This window comes from Mus caroli, chromosome 3 (assembly GCF_900094665.2).
Source record: "Mus caroli chromosome 3, CAROLI_EIJ_v1.1, whole genome shotgun sequence".
Classification (NCBI taxonomy): domain Eukaryota; kingdom Metazoa; phylum Chordata; class Mammalia; order Rodentia; family Muridae; genus Mus; species Mus caroli.
In genome coordinates, this window is record NC_034572.1 from 60,685,323 (window position 1) to 60,700,032 (window position 14,710).

At 36.5% G+C, this 14,710-nt stretch overlaps 1 protein-coding gene across 1 annotated transcript in view; it reads left to right on the forward strand.

Annotated features, from left to right (window-relative positions):
* Positions 1-14,710, forward strand: part of Rsrc1 (arginine and serine rich coiled-coil 1) — a 350,502-nt gene that overhangs the window by 137,828 nt on the left and 197,964 nt on the right. The gene's annotated exons all lie outside the window — the stretch shown is intronic.

Below are 14,710 nucleotides of genomic sequence, written 5' to 3' on the forward strand. Positions count from 1 at the left end.
GGCTACTCCAGCTTGTTTCTTCATGCCATTTGCTTGGAAAATTGTTTTCCAGCCTTTCATTCTGAGGTAGTGTCTATCTTTTTCTCTGAGATGAGTTTCTTGTAAGCAGCAAAATGTTGGGTCTTGTTTGTGTAGCCAGTTTGTTAGTCTATGTCCATTAATAGTGATAAATATTAAAGAAAGCTGACTGTTGGTTCCTGACAAATTTGTTTTTGTAGGATGTTTCATGTGCTTGCGGCTCTGTGCTTTTGACTTTGTTGTGAGATGCTTAATATCTTGTCTTTTCTTTGGTGCAGATATTTTATTTTATTGAATATTTTTGCATTGATATTCATAAGCAAGATTGGTCCGAAGTTCTCTTTTGTCGTTGGGTCCTTGTGTGGTTTAGGTATCAGAGTAATTGTAGTTTCATAGAACGAGTTAGGTAGTATTCCTTCTGTTTCTATTTTATGGAATAGTTTGAGTAAAATTGGTATCAGGTCTTCTTTGAAGGTCTGGTAGAATTATGCACTAAATCCATCTGGCCCTGGGGGTTTTTTTGGTTGGGAGGTTTTTAATGACTTCTATTTCCTTGTGTGATATGGGCCTGTTTAGATAGTTTACCTGTTGTTGATTTAACTTTGGTATGTGGCATCTGTCTAGAAAACCATCCATTTCATCAGGATTTTCCAGTTTTGTTGAGTATAGACTCTTTTAGTAGGATCTGATGATTTTTTGAATTTCCTCCATTTCTGTTGTTGTGTCTCCTTTTCCATTTCTGATTCTGCTCATTTGGATACTGCCTCTTGGCCCTTTAGTTAGTTTGGATAGGGGTTTATCTATCTTGTTGATTCTTTCAAAGCACCAGCTTTTGGTTTTGCTGATTCTTTGTATTGTTTTCTTTGTTTTTATTTGGTTAATTTCTGCCCAGAGTTTGACTATTTCCTGCCTTCTACTCCTCTTGGATGAGTTTGCTTCTTTTTGTTCTAGGGCTCTCTGGGGTGCTGTTAAGTTGTTTGTGTAAGATCTTTCCTGTTTCTTTACCAGGGCACTTAGTGCTATGAACTTTCATACTGTTTTCATTGTGTCCCATAAGGTTTGGGTATGATGTGTGTGTCACCATTTTCTTTAAATTCCAGGAAGTGTTTAATTTCTTTCTTTATTTCTTCGCTGACCCAGTAATCACTGAGTAGAGTTGTTCAGTTTCCACGTGTATATGGGCTTTCTGTAGTTTTTGCTGTTATTGAAGACCAGCCCTAGGCCATGGTGGTCTGATAGGATGCATGGAATTATTTCAATCTTCTTGTATCTGTTGAGGGTTGTTTTGTGTCCAATTATATGGCTGATTTCAGAGAAGGTATCATGAGGTGCTGAGAAGAAGGTGTCTTCTTTTAGGGTGAAATGTTCTGTAGATATCTGTTAAATCCATTTGGTTCATAACCTCTCTTTGTTTCACTGTGTCTCTGTTTAGTTTCTGTTTCAATGATCTGTCAGTAGGTGAGAGAGTGGGGTGTTAAAATCTCCTACTATTATTATATAGAGTTTAATGTGAGTTTTGAGTTTTAGTAAAGTTTCTTTTATGAATTTGGGTTCTTTTGCATTTGGGGCATAGATGTTCAGAATTGAGACTTTCTCTTGGTAGATTTTCCCCTTGATGAATATGAAGTGGCCTTCTTAATCACGCTTGATAACTTTTAGTTGAAAGTCTATTTTATTGGATATTAGGATGGCAACTCCTGCTTGTTTCCTTGGACCATTTGCTTGGTAAAACTTTTTCCATTTTTTTCTCTGAAATAGTACCTGTCTTTGTTGTTGAGGTGTGTTTCTTGCATGCAGCAAAATTCTGGATTTTGTTTGCATATCCAGTCTGTTAGCTTAGGTCTTTTTATCGGTGAGTTGAATCCATTAATAGTGATAAATATTAAAGAAAGCTGACTGTTGGTTCCTGACAAATTTGTTTTTGTAGGATGTTTCATGTGCTTGCGGCTCTCTGCTTTTGACTTTGTTGTGAGATGCTTAATATCTTGTCTTTTCTTTGGTGCAGATATTTTCATGATGTTGGAGTTTTCCTTCCAGGATCCTCTGTAAGGCTGGGTTGGAAGATAGATATTGTTTGAATTTGGTTTTGTCCTGGAATATTTTGTTTTCTCCATCTATGTTGATTGAGAGTTTTGCTATGTATAGTAGCCTGGGCTGGCATTTGTGTTCTCTTAGAGTCTGCATGACCTCTAACCAGGCTATTTTGGCTTTCATAGTCTCTTGAGAAATCTGGTATAATTCTGATAGGTCTGCCTTTGTATGATACTTGGCCTTTTTCCTTTGCAGCTTCCCTTTCTGCCCACACTTTCCTCCCTCCATGCCTCTCCCTCCTATGACTATTTTGTTTTCCTTTGTAAGTGTGATTTAAACAGCCTTGCTTGGGCCTTTCTTGTTAAACTTCTTTAGGACTGAGGTGCATCATGGGTATTCTGTACTTTATGGCTAATATCCATTTATCAGTGAGCATATATCATGTATGTACTTTTGGGTCTTGATTACCTCACTCAGGATTTTTCTTTCCTTTTTTAATTTATTTTCTTTTATCTTTTTATTGGATATTTTCTTTATTTGAATTTCAAATGCCATCCCCTTTCTCTGTTCCCCTCGGAAACCCCATATCCCATCCCTACTCCCTCTGTTCCTATGAGGGTGTTCTGTTACCCACCCAGCCTCTCCTACCTCCCTGCCCTGGCATTCCCCTACCCAGAGGCATCAAGCCTTCACAGGACCAAGGGCCTCTCCTCCCAATGATGCCCAACAAGGCCATCCTCTGCTACATGTTTGGCTGGAGCCATATGGTGCTCCATGTGTACTCTTTGGTTGGTGGTTTAATCCCTGGGATCTCTGGGGGTGGGAGTGGGTGTTCTGCTTGGTTGGTATTGTTGTTCTTCCTATGGGGTTTTATACCCCTTCAGCTCCTTCAGTACTTTCTCTGTCTCCTCCTCCATTGGGGACCCTGTGCTCAGTCCAATAGTTGACTGTGAGCATCCGCCTCTGTATTTGTCAGGCTCTGGCAGAGCCTTTCAGGAGACAGTTGTATTAGGCTCCAGTTAGCAAGCTCTTCTTGGCATCCACAATAGTGTCTGCATTTGGTGACTGTATATGGGATGGATACCCAAATTGGGTGGTCTCTGGATGGCCTTACCTTCAGTCTCTGCTCTACACTTTGTCTCTGTATTTCCTCCCATTGGTATTTTGCTCTCTCTTCTAAGAAGGACCAAAGCATCCACACTTTGATCTTCCTTCTTGAGTTTCATGTGGTCTGCGAATTGTATCTTGGGTATTCTGAGCTTTTGGGCTAATACTCACTTATCAGTGAATGCATACCATGTGTGTTCTTTTGTGATTGGGTTACCTCACTCAGGATGATACTTTCTAGTTCCATCCGCTTTCCTAAGAATTTCATGAATTCATTGTTTTTAATAGCTGAGTAGTATTCCACCGTGTAAATGTACCACATTTTCTGTATCCATTTTTTTTTTTTCTGGGTTGTTTCATTTCTGGCTATTATGATTAAATCTGCTATGAACATACTGGGACATGTGTCTTTGGGGTATGGTGGAACATCTTTTGGATCTATGCCCAGGTTTGGTATAGCTGGGTGTTCGGGTAGAACTATTTTCAGTTTTTTGAGAAACTGTCAGATTGATTTCCAGAGTGGTTGTATATTTGCAGTCCCACCAGCAATGCAGTAGTGTTCCCCTTTCTCCACATCCTTGCCAGCATGTGCTGTTGCTTGAGGTTTTGACTATAGCCATTCTGATTGGTGTAAGTGGAGTCTCAGATTGGTTTTGATTTGCTTTTCGCCAATGACTATAAGGCAGTTGAATAACATTTGTTTCAGTTTCATGAGATTGCGTTTAACAATTGTTGTGCCATTGGAGTTCTGTTCAGGAAAATTCCTTCTATAAGTGTACTCAAGGCTCTTAACCACTTTTTCTTCTATTAGGTGTAGTGTATCCAGTTTTATGTTGATGCTCTTGATCCACTTGTACTTGAATTTTGTGCCAGGTGACATGTGTGGATCTATTTGCATTTTTCTACATGTATATATCCAGTTAGACCAGCACTAATTGTTGAAAATGCTTTCTTTGTCCATTGTATAGTTTTGTCTTTGTCAAAAATAAAGTGTCCAGAGGTGTGTGGGTGTATTTCTGGGTCTTCAATCTATCAGCTTTAGGAGTTGTCTGGTAGAATTTTGGGGCTCCCTTATGTATCCTATCATAGTGTCTGCAGTTAGGGATACCTTTACTTCTTCCTTTCTCATTTGTTTCCCTTGTTCTTCTTTAGTTGTATTCTTACCCTAGCTAGGACTTCAAGATCTATATTGATTAAATATAGAGAGAATGGGCAGCCTTGTCTTGTCCCTAATTTTAGTGGAATTGCTTCAAGTTTCTCTTCATTTAGCTTGATGTTGGTTATTGGCTTGCTGTATATTGCTTTTATTATAGTTAGGTATGTGGCTTGAATCCATGATCTCTCCAAGACTTTTAATATGAGTTGTTGAATTTTAACAATAGCGTTTTCAGCATCACATGAGATGATCGTGTGAATTTTGTCTTTCAGTTTGTTTATATAGTGGATTACATTGGTGGATTTTTCATATATTGAACCATCCTTGAATCCCTGCAATGAAGCCTACTTCATCGTAGTAAATGATGTTTTTGATGTGGTCTTTTATTCGGTTTGCTTGGATTTTATTGAGTATTTTTGCATCAGTGTTCATAAGTGAACTTGGTTTGAAGTTCTCTTTCTTTGTTGAGTCTTTTTGTGGTTTAGCTAACAGGTTAACTGTAGCCTCCTAGAGTGAATTAGGTAGTGTTCCTTCTGTTTTTATTATGTGGAATAGTTTGAGCAGTATTGGTATTAGCTCTTTTAATGTCTGGTAGAGTTCTGCACTAAAACCATCTGCCTCTGGTCTGGTTTTAGTTGGGAGACTTTTAATGACTGCTTCTATTTCCTAAGGGGTCATGGGACTGTTTAGTTACCTGATCTTGGTTTAACTTTGGTATTTGATACCTGTCTAGAAAATTATCCATTTCATTGAGATTTTCTAGTTTATGGAGTATAGGCTTTTGAAATATGACTTAATGATTTTTTTTGGATTTCCTCAGTTTCTGTTATTTCTTCCTTTTCATTTATGATTTTTTTTTTCAATTTGGATACTGTCTCTGTGCCTTTTCCCCAGTTTGGCTGAAAGTTTGTCTAGTTGATTTTCTCAAATACTAGCTATCGGTTTTGCTGATTCTTTGTATTGTTCTCTTTCTTTCTAATGGATTGATTTAAGTCCTGAGTTTAACTGTCTTCTTCTCTTATGTGTGTTTTCTTCTTTTCGTTCTAGAGCTTTCAGGTGTACTGTTAAGTTGCCAGTATGAGATCTCTAGTATTAGTTTTTGAGGGCACTTAGTAGTATGAGCTTTCCTCTTAGCACTGCTTTCATTTTGTCCCATAAATTTTGATATGTTGTGCCTTCGTATTCACTGAATTCTAGAAAGTCTTTAATTTCTTTATTTCTTCCCTGAGAGGAGAGTTGTTCAGTTTCCATGAGTTTGTGGGAATTTTGTTGTTGTTGAAGTCCTGCCTTAATCATGATCTGATAGGATGCAAGGGGTTATTTCAATCTTCTTGTAGTTGTTGAGTCTTACTTTGTGCCCAATTATATGGTCAGTTTAGGAGGACGTTCCATGAGATGTTTGTTGAGTAGGTATTTTTTTTTCTTTATGTGATTAATTTTTCTACTTGTTCCATCCTACCTTTGTACAATCATTTTTAAAGTAATGGAAACATGCAAAAGTACAAAAAGAGCAATTGTATATTGCTATGGTAGATACCTAGCTTTAGAGGGCCAGAATAGGTTGTTTCCTGTGTATATAAGTGAACAGAGAATACCAGAGGCTAATAACAGGAATACCAAGGTAGCCTAACAAGATAAGACTTTGGGCACATTAAGTTGTGGAGTTGTGTACTCATATTTATTGAGTGCTGGAATATATTCCTACATAGAGATTTTATGTCTACACTTTATGACTTATAGCATATAACAAATAAATATACTAGCAAAAAAAGTCCCATGTGTGTTCAGCCAATTGCTGTGATCTCTGCTAAATGTATTGCCTCTTGGTACTTGATTAATTTCCATTCCTACTTTTCCCCTGTATTTTGGTTAGTGATGCCCAGATCCAAAGAGGCTTCCTTGTGTTGATCAAAAAGATTTTCATCCTTTTTGACTTAGAAGCTATTAAAAGGCACAAAGATGATTATTGTAGAATCATTGGAGGCGAGTTAGTGAGTTGTCGTAGTATTTTCCTAAATTTACCCCAAAAGTTGTAAGAGAATAATACTTTATTCTTAATAGGAAAAACAAATTGGGATAGGGTCCTGAGCTCTGGGTAACCCCCCTGAGACTTCTTGAAAATACTTTAAACATGCTAAAATTATACCATGGAGCTTGCTATATATATAATGTGGCAGCAAAAGAGCTTGCTGCCAGACAATGCCAGCCTGACAACCTGTGTTTGTTTCCTGAATCACAAAGTTGTTATTGGACCTCTACACTTATGCTGTGGCACTTGCACTCACACACACCCACCACACATGAATTACAGCTAAGGAGAGCAAGAGTTCTGTTAAATTAAGGATTTTATCAGGCTTCCATCGGAATGTGTGAACTGCATCATAGACAGTCCTTTCCTTGTTATAGCTCAACTTCATGTTTTAAGAAATTCTTAATGTGTGAGGGTCTTACATTCATCAAAACTGTAAGCTGCCCCTTGCGTTGTGATTATTTTCAAGGTTAGCAGTTTGAAGAAGTATACTTTTGTACTCATCAGAGGTGAGCTGGAGCTGCAGAAAGCTGTGCAAGACATTAAGCGCTGATAGACTCTCTACATTTGCCCAATTGTAGGCTCATGGTATGTTCCAATTTAGTCTGTGATGCTTGGTAGGTTAGGTATATCAAATGCATTTCCTCCGTATATATTCATCTCAGTGATGGGCTTACTTAGATGTAACCTCATTGTACAGTGAGGATCATCTCTGGTTATTCGTGTGGAGAGAATTTCCCATAGAGACTTGAGAAGACAGATGGGGCAATTGATACAGTAGGAAATACATACAGCAGAGAATCAGAAGGAAACAAATGACAAGCTTAAGGAAACAGCTAAGGTGTTGTTAAGGGACAGGTAGACTTGGAACTCAGGCCTCTGAAGACGTCATATTAGTTGGTTATATCAAATGAGGGTAGCTTACAGACTGGAGAGGGATGCTATAAAGATGCCACCCAGATCTTTCAGGAAGAGATCCTGCTACTAATGCTTCTGAGGTAATATCGTTTCCAGTTTGGGAGAATGGGGGAAATCTCAGAAACTGCAAGTACTGAGTTATTGCCTCTGAATAGCAATTGCTTGAATAACTCTGACAGAAACAGCAAATAGAGAAAGGTTTTCCAAATAACTTGTTTTCTTCTCACAACTTATCATGAGAACCTAGTAGAGGAACTATCAGAGGAAGAATGGCATTTGCAATTTTCCTCCTCCACTGTGCTGTGGCTGAAGCCAGACCTTGATAATTAGGACAAACATTAATTGCCGGTTTTATCCTTTTTTCACTAGACCTACTTAAATATCAGTTCTCTTTGCTAAAATATAGTAGGATCTAAGAGCTAACAAGTTACATGACTGAAAAGATCTTTTGCAGTCTGTATGCTTAATGGTATAGACCACTACTGAAGCTTTTGCACATAGTAATACCATGGTAAAATCCATAGCTTAATAACTCCTTTATCTAGACTAGAGCAATGGCTCAGCAGTTCAGAGCATTAGCTACTCTTTCTTCCAGGGGATTTGAGTTTGGTTCTCAGTGCTTACATTGTGGCTTACTACTAGGCTCACCCTAGTTCCAGGGGATATAGCTCCCTCTTCTGGCCTCAATGGTCACCAGAATGTAAGAAACACCTTTAGTATGAGTGCTCTAAATTCCAAGTTTATCTTTCTCTACATTATTCTATTGCAAAAGGGCTATTATTTCTTCCATCTCTTTTTGTACTCTTCCTGAGTACGAGTGAATATTTATGGTGTCTCTAGCATTATCTACTTGTATATTTGTATATATGCATACACTAACCCAAAATGATGGTGATGGTGAAATGGAGAGATGAGTAATTTGATGCTTTTAGGATTTTGTGTAAGGAGTCCTGATGTTTGAGAAATATGACTATGCGGCAGTGATATTGACCTTGGTTTTTTATTGCTCACCTCAAGGGAAATTATTAATTTAAAGCTATTTAGTTATCAACTTAACTGGAAAGATATATACTACCAAAACCTAATAGGCAAGTTATTGTTGGGTGTAGCTTTGGAAGGCTAAAACCATTTTAATAGTTAAGACTTCTACTATTGTCACTGAATTAATTTCCAACAGTTCTGGAGGATGTATTAACACTGTAGGCAGCAAATGATGTGTATTGTGAGACTTTGGTTCTAGTCCAAATTTAGTTATTGAGTAGAGGTGTATTGAACAAAGATCTTTCTTCTACTTATCTTCCAAAGAGATCAGTGGACATACATTCTTATTTATATCTAAATAGAATTTTAAAAAAAAAAGCAGCTCCCCTGTTAACCTAGGGTTTCTAATCCTGTCATAATTTGCCATGACCAAAAGCATCTATGTAAATGTTAAATTATGAAACACATACAAAAATATTCTGTAAATACAGTTTCGATGACAATTTTATTTAAATGTGAGGCCTGACAACATCCTGTTCTTGCCTTCAAATAAATAGTTCTGGAAATACTAGAATATAGTCTTTAAAGTATTTGGTATACTCCAGTTGCCTTTAGAAATTTTTTCTATTATTTATCATGCTGTAGAAATCCTTTCTTATAGTTGAACTAAATTTCCATTTCTATTTCTTCCTTAAATTAGAAATAAGATATAGTTACCAATCTGCTTAAAGATGGCTGCTAGATTACTAAAGGCCTCCATTCAACTGAACAACTTTAGCTTGAATATCGTGGTTTCCAACTTGCAAGCCACATATGTAATCTATCTGTAGCTACCCTGATACTGTTTAGTTTGAAATTCAGAATGGAGCAAAGGTTCTGTGCTTTTTATTTATAGCCTGTAACTTTATTGCCTTTCAAGTAACATAATGCTGTATTGACTTTAATCCAAGTAAAACCCAAGCATGTATATTTCTTTTAATTGAAAATGCTACTAAGATATATTGATAGTAGAGAAGTTTTATAGAAAATTGGGTTACAAAGAAATTTAAAAGTCAGTAGCTTCATTTGTCCCTTATTTTTCCAATTGCCATTTCTCAAATTACTCAGTGTTTTAATAAAAGATGTTAGGAACTCTAAGCATGATAGATGACTAAGTCAAAGGTCAAAGAAAGCTAAAAAGTGGTACAGTTGCCATGAAACAAATAGATTAATTAGAACATGACAGTACAGTAGGTAGTTCTGTTCTTTATCCATGAGGTAAAGTGTCAATTCACAGTCCATCATTCTTACTGCTGTTGGGACTTTCAACCTTGATGTTTTTGACTTTGCATGCACAGAAAGTGGAATTTAACTTGCCATCTCTCTGTATGTCTGTTGTGCTTTGCCATTTTGCAATTGTATCATGTTTCATTTTTTTCTTAAAATGCTAATTTAATATCTACTGACTATATTATAACTTATTTTTACTTTCAGAAGTATTTTTCACACTCTTAAAGATCATCAATAAATTAGAGAAACATAGTCATAACTGATCAAATTTCAACATTCAGTATAAATAAACTAAGGTTACACTGTTATGTCCAAATAGTTCCTGTTTGTTTTTTTAAACATTATGTGTCTATTTTACATTAGGCTTGTTATTAATAAAATTGTTGCTGGTAAACCTAAGTGTGTGTGTGTGTGTGGTGTGTGTGTGTGTGTGTGCTTATAAAGCTTGGGGTTCTGCATCAAAGCATGGTGCTTCAGACAGGGAAAAGTAAGTCCTTTGTTTCACAGTGCTTATCTAATGTCTTGAGTCAGGTTTCCACTTTAAGAATGAAGTCATGTTTCACAAGACACACTGTTTAGTTAATCTTATACTTAGAGGGGATAGCTATCATAAACCATATGATACAGCCTGGCAAAATGACCCATTCTGGAGCTTTGTAATCACACTTTCGCTAAGAATCTGGGCTCTGTAACTCATGGCTTTGTTCAAGTCAGTTGTATGGCAAGGTTTTTCTAACAATGAAACTAGTTTTTTAGTGTGTTTTTAAAGAGGCATTGCCTGAAGTTTGGAGCTTTGTCCTCAATTTTAGCAAAACAATATACTACTTTTAGCCTCTGAAGGATAGAGTGATGAGCTGAAAAAATATAAGACAAATAAAATTCATAGATTGTTCCTTTCCCAGTGTTTTTTTTGTTTGTTTGTTTGTTTGTTTGTTTTTTAATCAAAGTGACTGTGACCTTGAAAGGGACATGCACCCTGACTGCTGTTTGGAGGAAAGCACACAGAATCCTTTTTAACATCGCTTTGTCTTCGGGGTGACTTCATGATCTTTAGAGTAACTAAAGAATTCATCAGAAGGCCACCTTTCATGCTGTTATCATGGTACTAGGAAGCTGTCGGTTTACAATCTTTGCCAGTACACATGAATATGTTCTATTGATTGCAGTTACTGAGATGGTAATGGGTCAGAAGTTATAACCAACATCTCATAGTCCGATTCTTAAGAGAAAATGAACAGAAACATTTGAAATCCACTGTGTTAACAGGATTCTCTTGATTATAAGAACTGAATAGAAGTGTTGCAGTGTCATAATGAAAAGAAGCTTACTATTCCGTATTGAAGATACTTGAATTGAATCCTAAGTCGTGTATGTTTCTGAAAACCATGAATTTTCATATTCTTTTAATGATAAGTGCTATGTATTTAGAAAAATCAATATGAAAATTTAGCTTTAAAGAATTCATGAGGAGAAACATAATAAAATCTTGATATATTATATACAAAAGACAAATCCCTGATCATTTGTTTTTATGCAGATGAGTTTGATTTAGACATAATTCCCTAACATCACCATGACTTTCCATCTGTGTAACCTTGATGTTCTTAAGCAGGCTGCAGTTACCTCAGGCTCTGGCTATATTCATTCTGTATGTATGGAGACTGTGACTATCTTAACACTTGAATGATGATAGGAATAACAATTGTTTGTTGATCTTCTTCTCTGTCTCCCTGGATAACTTGCTGTCTGCAAAGGCTCAATAAGTGGCAGAGAGCTTTTGTCACCCCTTATCCAAGCTGTACACTTGTAAGGAAGAGCAGGGATAATCGCCTCAATCTAATTAGGGGTTAAAAGAGGCCATGACTGTGATATGGCAGTGAGACACCTTACTGTAGCAATCCTGTTTGCATTAGAAAAATAAGGTTGTCATATTGATTATTCAAATTGGCGTGCATTGGCCAGACCTCAATGGCTTGTATTGCAGCTGAAGCAGTTGAAGATCCCAGCTATTCACAGAAGACCTGTGCCATAGCATATATTATATTGTGGCTTGTGTGCTAATTTGAAATTGTAAGGATGAAGGCTGAGTTTAATCAGGATATTTCAAAGTTAAACCAGTCTTTAGAAACTAAAATTGAGTTTCTAGCTTTGATAGCCTTGATTGTTTAAATTTTGAATAAGTAATAATCTAGTGATATTTTAAGTGTATAACTGAAGATATAATTTATATGTGTATTAATATGTTATTTAGAACCACTCTAGCTGTGAGATCATACTTGTGTTGTTAGTTAGATGCAATGAAATACAAAGGTAACTTTTGAAGTTATGGTTTATTGATTTGATATGATGAGAATCTATATTTTAAAAATTATATATGTCACTGTTGGTCTGCTATACTTTTTAAAATTCTTACTTCTTTTTTAGTCAAAGTGTACAGATTATAGGTAGAGACCATTTCTTCTTCTTCTCTTCTTCTTCCTTCTGGCTCTAGATCTTTTTCCCTCATATTTCCTTTTCTTCTTTAGTGGCTTCTTTAGTTGGATATTCTCATTCATGGATATGTTCTTAGCAATGAAAAAGATTCATGTTAGGAAATAGAAACAATCTTTGAAGATTTCTCATTTCACAAAACCTCAGTCACTTTCATTCCTTTGCCTTTGTAACCCAACCAGAACTCCAGCTCAGCAGCTATACTGCAATGACTTAGACTCGGGTGCAGTATAACGGATTTTTAGAATGAAGAGTTAGCCTGATACTGCCCAGTGGTGGTAACTCATGACATATGGCTTGCTTTTTCGTTTTCTTTTATGAGTATCATCCAGATACTTAGAGTTGCTGTTCCTATAACACTTTGAAACAATCAGTCATGGTTGTGGTTTCTGTTGTTTAATTTGTAGTATGCTGATAAAGAACCCTCTTCAGATTGGCTCCTTTGTTCCTTTCATGGGAGTCTGCTAATTTAATAACGATTCTCTCCCTTCTGTCTCAGTGTAAAATTGAATAATTTTTTTTCAGAGCCTGGAATCAGCCACATTTCCAACCAGTTCTAATTCAGTTTCATCCAAAGTGGTTCTGGGGAAACAAATAAAGGAATGCCATTGTTTTGTGTCAGAGAACAGTATTAGTAAACATACTGTGGTGTTGCAGTGAATCTGAAAATGTGTCCAGATGTAATTTTATGTACTGTGATTAAGAAAAGTGTTGCCTATTAAGATATCACCTAATACTAGAGCTATTGTTCTGTTATATCTTAGAATAACACATAAAATATGCATCTCATCATCTATGAATTATGATGTATTCAATAATGAAAGTTCAGATTAACATTTTAAATTGAAATTTACTAACTTTAATTAATATTGAGTTTTATACATATCTCTATTTTAATGTCTGTATTTCTGCTAATATTAAAATACTGTATTTGCTTTATTCTGCACAAAGTGATTTTTAATAACCAATAACTTATGCAAAAATATAAACAGAATTTTAACAAAGAACCTAGCAATCTATTAGAAACTTACTCAAAAGTTCCATATGCCTTATTATAAGGATACAAACATAATTCAGTATTGAGAAAACCACAAATAGAATTAACAAATAGTAGCAACAATGTGCCAAAACTACCAGTAATGCTTATTCTTCTCCATTTCACTTCATCTTGACAATATAATTTAGAGTTGAGATCTGGAGTATTACATTTGTTTTAAAGAAATAAAAGCTATGTCTTTATTGAGATGTAATTTCCATGTGTTTAAAAACACAGAGCGTAGAATTGCCTCAATTAAAACAAGTATACTCATGGATGAAACCCATTCATATCTGTTGTAAACATGTCCTGGGCCATCCTTTGCAGTCAGCCCCTTTCTCCAACCACTGTTCTGATTTTGTTTACAGTATATTAGTTTTAGAATATCACGCAATTGATTTGCATACTTTTGTATTTACCTACTTTGGTTAGCAAATTTATGAAATTTATCCATGTCATTGCATGTATTGGTAGCTTGTTCTTTTACCTATGACAGGTAACTTTTTATATAAATAAACCTGAGTCCATTTCCATTTAAAGAATGTTTAGCCTGTAGTTTTTTATTTGTTTGTATGTTTTTTAGCTTGGGAGGCTACTACAAATACATTTATTGTGGTCTTTCTTCTAAAAACCTTTGTGGAGATAAAGTCTTTATCTCGAAGGTAAATGTCTATGGGGGCTTTTGGCCATTAAGAAGAAAGATGCTGTGGGCATTTGTACATACATCTCTAGAGGACCTTGCTTTTTATTATTTTAAAAATATTAAGTGTACATGTGAGGGTGGCTATAGCTCTTTTTGGTGGGGATTGATATCTGTAAAACCACAAGGCCACACACCACATTCATCAAAAAACACTATTATAAGTAATATCACTTATTGTTCCTCACAGTAATACTAGGTAAGTTCAATACCCCATATTTGCTGATTAGACAGGTCAGCCAGACAAAAACTAAAGAGGAAGATGCTGAAGTAAAATAATGTCTTAAATAAAATGGATATAGCAGACACCCATAGAACATTTTACCTCACACAGAAGAATGCACTTCGTTCTGAGTCACAGAAGTTTTTGCAGAATAGAGCACATACTTGGGGAGGTTTTGTTTTGTTTTTAAAGATATTTATTTACATTTCAAATGTTATCCCCTTTCCTAGCTTCCCCTCTGAAAATCTCCAATACCCTCCCCACCTCCCCCTGCTCCCCAACCCACCTACTCCTGCTCCCTAGCCCTGGCATTCCCCCACACTGGGGCATAGAACCTTCACAGGACCAAGGGCCTCTCCTTCCATTGATGTCTGACTAGACCATCCTCTGCTACATATGCAGCTGGAGCCATGAGTCCCATCATGTGTTTTCTTTGATGGGTGGTTTACTCCCAGGGAGCTCTGGGAATACTGGTTAGTTCATATTGTTGTTCCTCCTATGGGGCTGCTAACCCCCTCAGCTCCTTGGGTACTTTCTCTAGCTTCTTCATTGGGGACCCTGTGCTTCATCCAATGGATGGCTGTGAGCATCCACTTCTGTATTTGTCAGGCACTGGCAGAGTTTCTCAGGAGATAGCTTTGTCCGGCTCCTGTCATCTAGCTCTTGTTGGTATCCGAAATAGTGTTTGGGCTTGGTGGTTGTTTATAGGATGGATCCCCAGGTGGGGCAATCTCTGTATGGTCATTCCTTCA